Below are 6,390 nucleotides of genomic sequence, written 5' to 3'. Positions count from 1 at the left end.
GTATTTCTCATTAGAGACACAAAGGAACGCAATGGGTGAGATTAGAAACGTTCAGTGAGTTACCCTGACCGGCAAGTAACAAATATCGGCTAAACATCACGGAATACAAGACCCTCCCTACCCCAGTACGTTGCAAGTTTCCCAGAATCAAAGGGGGGTAAGGAGGGGGAGAGCAGGAATTTCAGGGAACTTACTACACTAGATTAAGAAGCCATCGTTTGGCTTTAAAAAAAAGAAGAGTCTTTTTCTGTTTTTGTTGTACCGTTAGAGAATAAAAGTTGACTCGGCTTAGAAAACTTCGGCACAAAAATACAAATCAAGGTGGACGCACCTCCAGCAAAGATGCGTCTGAAGTGCAAATGTATCAGTCACGGAAGCATTCGGGACATGGGGTCTCTGTACAAGAAACCCTGACTGCGAGAAGTGCCCCCGTACTGTAATTTCACATGGGAAAACCCGCAGCCCTGGCAAACTATTTTTAGAATCATGGCAATGAGGAGTCACAAAACAGCTCTCACAACATCAGAAATAAAGGCCCTCGTGATTCCAGTAGATTTTCTCTGGTTTACTCGCTTGTAACTGATGTAAGAAAATCCATGAAATACTCAACATCTCCTATATCCATTCAACAGAAATTAAGCTGAGAAGCTGAACTATCTCTGTTATTTTTAAATTATCTGCAAAGCTATTACTCCATGTTCTTATTCACCTACATTATATGCCTGTCAGAAATAGTTACTTATCTATAGACAACTATAATCCATTCATTTCTTGGTATGCTCTTCAGGTTGCAGTTGTAAAGCATGGAAATAGCCTCTTGTTCTAAAACAAACAAAAAACAACATCAGCAAAGTAATAATAAAAAAACAACCTCAGGCATCTACATATCTACCCTTCCACTTGACTTCAAGTTTCTCTAGCTGAGATAAACCCAGCATCAAATTCATTAGAGAGCAGTAAACTTAGTATTTAATGGTTTGATATGGAATTGAAGTGTTTCTGTGTGATACGGTATTTTTCCCACACGAAAGATTAAAAAGATGCATTTTGTAAAAAAAAAAAAAAATCAATGTCATTAGAGAAGATGCTGAGTTTAGAATACACCTCTTATAAAATAACCAGTTTCAGAGTAAAAACCTGCAAAAAGGTTCAGATATTAAAGAAACACTATTTTTTAAGAAAGGAAAAAACTAATCAAATTTTCTCTCATCCCTTCCTACGTTTTTCAGCAGAGATTAGCGGTGGGAGTGGAGGGAAGGCAGAGGTGGTTCAGCTTTCCTCAACACTAATCTTCAGGGGTAGTTATTAGTGAAGACACTGCAGATGAACACAATAAAAGGGCAGGAAAAGGAAGGTGGTCCACTTTCTGGAAATGGAAATGCATTATTGTGAAGTGATTTAGTGGCTTGGGTTGAAGACCAAAGTGTAGTAGTTGGCAAGAAAGCTAGGAAGCACTCACTTCTAGGGTCTTCTATAAAGCAAAGACTGTAAACACAGCAAAAAAGCTTTATTCTTCAGGATGTTTTGAAGTTACCTTCTAAAATGTGTATTTCAGTGGGGGGTATTTTTAATGGACTGATCTGTCAAAGAATCCGTTTTCATAAAAAGGTAGTTTTAACACTTCCCAAATGTAGTCAATTACTTGTGCCTGAACAGGGAGAGGAGGAAGGAAATACGTTGCTAATTTCTTATATGGTCCATACTAAACTGTACATTTCTAATTTTTAAAGATACTTTCCTTAAAAGACTATTTCCTAAATAAAGGCTTTTAGAACCAGCTATTTCTTAAGAGAGTAATTTTTTGTGGTATCTACATAGCTGAAAGCTATGAAAGCTGAATTTGTGGTACAAATTTTTAAACATGGTCCTAGTTTAAGTCTACAGCAGTTGTTTTCCCCCTCCATGTCTTTAAATGAGTATTCAAAATAATTTTATTATTTCCTCTTTAGTTTGACCAATACATGCTTTTATTCTCTCAACAATTAGTGTATCTCTTCTTGCCCACTCTATTAGAAGAACATTCCTATTATCAATGTCACAAATATTTATACAGCTGGGGAGCTTCTGATATATGAGTAGCCTCAGATAATACAGTGGAAATGCATTCTGAAGAATCCTCTCAGCTAACACAAAGAGGCCTATACTGGACTAAATCCTGTGTGCAAAGGAGCCTGTAAAAATTTTAGATTTTATTACTTTGGTAAAACTAAGCACTTCAGTATGTAATGTTTAGGAAGGAACAGAGATTTCAAGAACTCAAGGACTTTGGGCATTGAAATAGGGCTTATTCAATCCATACTGACTTCAGCAATAGGAGGACTTTGTGGGCAAAAATTACTTATTCTCCTTCAATCACTGGTGAGCATATGCTAAACTGAAATATCCTACCTCCACACGTCCCCCGTGTAAGAACACACAGAATGCTCTAAAGCATTTATATTGTAGGAACCTGTACAGAAACCACCATTTTAAAAGGGTTTTGAATCTCAGATCAAATGATATTAAAATGAAAGTAATGCTGTCAGTATGTAAGCCAAATTTTTTAACTTAAAAAAGTATATGTTAACTGGATTTTGAGTTCACAGTAGCTACTGCAGCATTACTTCCATTTTATCATGTGGCTCCAGCACATACAGAATGGGCTATAAGCTTAGAACAGTCACAGCCAGTGAAATCATGCTAGGAGATAAAAGATGAGCTGCTCACTGAGCACCTCTAAAGAATTTTAACTCTCTACCATATACATGTGGGTATTTTTTTGGTCAGACTCCTGTGCAAAGATGAAGGTAAGTAGTGCTTATACAACTACTTTAACTGCAATGACCAAGGTCATTTAGGAGTGTGAGCAAACAGACTTTATAAGCGCAAGACTTGAAACACAGATCTGATAAATAGAGTATATCAAGCTCACTACATATGAAAGAGGCACTAAGATTTCTTGAGGGCACTTTCAGAAAGTGTTGGAAAAGCAGTCCAAAGTTATCAATAGTAATTGGTGATTAGCAAAACTGGATTCTGGTATGTAGCACTGTCATACAATTAGCCTCATACTTACTGTGAAAGGCTTTCTAATTCCTGTATCACAATTATCATGGTATGTACATTAGTCCAAAGTTCAACATAAACTATAGCATGAGCATACAGCTTCCATCTATAAGTGTTCTTTAATGCATTGATTCTTAATAGCAATGAAAAGCATCTACATCTGTTAAATTTTTTTTTTCCATACATGATCCTAATACTTACTACCAGATTTTACAGTCATCTGTTTATGAAATAAAAGAACAATAGAATAATGGTGTTATGCATATATGAAGAGAACAGACAGAAAACCTGCCTGAAAACAAAGGTTTAACTGAACAGTGTGAGGTAATCTAAACTACTTGAAAAATCTACTTTTGAAAGTTACTAAGCCCTGTACAAGTAGTTGGCATTTTTATATAAACAAAATTGCTTGATAAAAGAAAGAGACAACAGTAAATAAACTGTAAGTTACTGTCTTATTAGACAGCACAAATTAAACTCCTCCATCCTTGGAAGTTTAAGACCTGGAATAAAGAAAGCCTCCTTGTCTGATCTCATAGCTGACCTTGCTTATAGATTCACAAAAGAAGGTCTTATAGTAGGAGCTGTAAGACAGTGGCCTTCAAAACTGTAGAGTATCACTGGGATGAACAAGCAGTTACAATTTCAGAGTCTTCTGAATAGCTTAACACGAGCCTCTTTAAAAGTCATTGTTTCCCCTTAAAGAAGTTTCCTCTGGGAAGCACTGCCATTCTAGTTAGAACATTTACAACAGGTGAAGGACTAATGGCTTAGAAGATAGCCTGCTTTTAAAAAAAATAAATCCTTTGGACAATCTTTTCAAACCACATTTATCCACAGCACGAGAAAGCTCATTTATGTTGAAGGTTTAGTACTGGCTGAACTGTGATACTGAAGGTTTAGGATCAGACAGAGTGGTCAGATCATACGGGGATGTGACCAGAACTAACAGCTGTATTTAAACCCCGTGTTCTGTTCTGTGGAGGTCTGCATTTGTGAGCTAGGAAATGAAAGTGTTTCATGTAGAGCAGAAGTGTCCTAAGCAGGAAAAAACCAGCCTCACAGGTGGCTGCTTTGGTAAGAGTGTTCTGGAACAGAACAGCGAATAGGAAGATACATGCAGACAGTAGCTTTAACAAAAAGTGACCCCTCACTTGCAGACAGCTGACAAAACTTCATATACCTCATTAGTGCTAGGCTAATTTACACCAGCTGATGACCTGGCTCCAGGCAAAAAGCAGAATTACTAGACACTAATGCAGAATAAAAGTGAAGGGCTGATGAAGTAACCACCATTATGGAGAAACAACACAATTTGTTAAACTGTTCTGTGGTTTTGCATTAGTATTTCTCAACAGCAAACAGGCTAATTTTTACTATATCCCACCACCTTTTGGACAGCCTAAATGAATGGTAAACCCTTCTAGGAGCTCAATTCAAAAAATGCCCTAAGTGGGAGCATTTTATATATATATTTTTTTTCTTAACATATATATATATAAAGTAGTGCATTCTGTATTAAGAAAATGTCAGTTACTGAACCAAAATCCACTGGGTGAGGATGGTGTAGCTTTTGTTCTTAATTTATCATGAACCTCCAAAATTCCATTTTAAAGCTCTGATCTTTTTTGCTAAAAATCATTTTGCCAAAAGCAAGATATTCATCCTCTTGTGCTGATAAGCCTGTGACAAACTTTAAGTGGGACGTCAAATACTCACATGCATCTTAGAATTCTTCTCTGAGCCCTCACAGCAACTGAGCTATGCTTGAATAACTTTGCTTAGTGTCCACTCATCAGGTTAATTTTGCTGCCCCTCTTGTTGTAGTAGGTTTGGAGCTGGATTGTGCACTTCACAAAAAACCCCTGTGAATTCCCACTGTCATGTTACAGACCCTGTGCATTCTCCCCTTTCTGCCTCTCCTACTGATCCAAGTAAAGGTAAGTTGTCAAGAAAGGAGACATTCTATAAATAGAATCCTAGAAGGGGTTTATATGAATAAAAAAACCCCTGAGGTGCAGCTTAGAGGTGCAAGGGAAACATAATAAAGGTGCCTTTGGTGCAGACTGCTAAAGTATGCTCCAGACTGGAGCCAGTGGATGGATGGGTCGAAGGAGGAAGAGGCTCTACCTGAGACCCGGGCTAGCAAGGATAGTGCAGATGTATCCAGCTGTTCACTGTTCACTCTCCCATCTTGACATTGCTGTGATTTTGACTCTTGGCGTGACTCTGGCCATAGGCTTGCCTTCCACTGCAATTACATGTACATCATTTTTACAATGTGGTAACCACAGTAACCAGGCGTGGTGCAAGTCAAGTCACTTAGAAGCCTTGCTCAGATTTAGTGAATATAGCATATGCCTGACATTTATTCAGTGAATTTAGATTTGAGATGATTAAACTTTGGAAAGGTTTCAGAGAAGAACTATGGGAATAAATCTAGATTTGGGAAAGTACTTACACCTGACCTGCTCAATCTATACTGAGTTTACTGAAAGACAGTTTGGCTTAGTCTCCAGGATTCTGCAAGACAGAAAATTCTGTAAAGGAAGAATCACAAATCTGGGCACAGACACAAGAAGGTTCAAGATTGTTGGTAGTTAAATTAAGGTAGAAATAGAAACCACTTACTTGTAATTGTCAATGAGCAGTGGTAGCAGCTTGCTTAAAGCAGGAAGCCAACATATGAAGAAATGCTCAATATTTAATTACATTAGTAAAAAAAACCCCAAACACAATAAAGGATTAAGAACTTGATTTGGGGGGAGGGAGAAGGAACAAGAGGCGGCATTTACTTAAAATGGTATCTCTATTTTTAGTATTTTTAGTTAGTCCTCTCTTAATACAGTCTCTCTGAGGTACTTGGCCAGATGAAGCTATCAGAACCACTACTGATCATTGTGAACAGCTATAGAATGTGAAAGTGAACACTAAAAAAATAGAAAAAGAACCCAACAAAGTAATAAATAAAGAAGAAAAAGAGAGAAAAACCACACACATGAGCTGGGCAGTTATGGAACAGCTGGTCTAATTTCAATTCCTGGAAAAATATATTGCAACAAATGAACTATTTTTGGAAGATAATAAGTTGATAAGTAACAACCCCAGACTTGTTAGGAGCTGATTGCATCAAACTGATCTTGTCTACTGTGACAGGTTTAACAGGATGGGAAAATATGGATATCATTTAACTTAAGGGAAGATTTGATGCTTTTTATGGGCAACTTGCATAAGTAAGCTCAGCAGACTTTGGACAAAAGAATGCATGTGCAGGAGACCGGCGGAAGATGACATGCTCAAAGTGATTGCTAATAGACTATGAAACTGACTTCTATCAAATCAGTT

General features: G+C 37.4%; 1 protein-coding gene across 1 annotated transcript in view; it reads right to left on the bottom strand.

Moving 5' to 3' along the window:
• Positions 1-5,521, bottom strand: part of EEF1A1 (eukaryotic translation elongation factor 1 alpha 1) — an 11,180-nt gene extending 5,659 nt beyond the window's left edge. Inside the window, exon 1 of the mRNA XM_008637608.2 lies at positions 5,509-5,521. The gene's annotated coding sequence lies outside the window, so the exon portion shown is untranslated. The remainder of the gene's footprint in view (positions 1-5,508) is intronic.
• Between the last annotated feature and the right edge of the window lie 869 nt (positions 5,522-6,390).

This window comes from Corvus brachyrhynchos, unplaced genomic scaffold (genome assembly GCF_000691975.1).
Source record: "Corvus brachyrhynchos isolate BGI_N302 unplaced genomic scaffold, ASM69197v1 scaffold136, whole genome shotgun sequence".
In the NCBI taxonomy this organism is placed as follows: domain Eukaryota; kingdom Metazoa; phylum Chordata; class Aves; order Passeriformes; family Corvidae; genus Corvus; species Corvus brachyrhynchos.
Note: the sequence above shows the minus strand (reverse complement) of the source record. Positions and strands in the feature narration are given on the sequence as shown.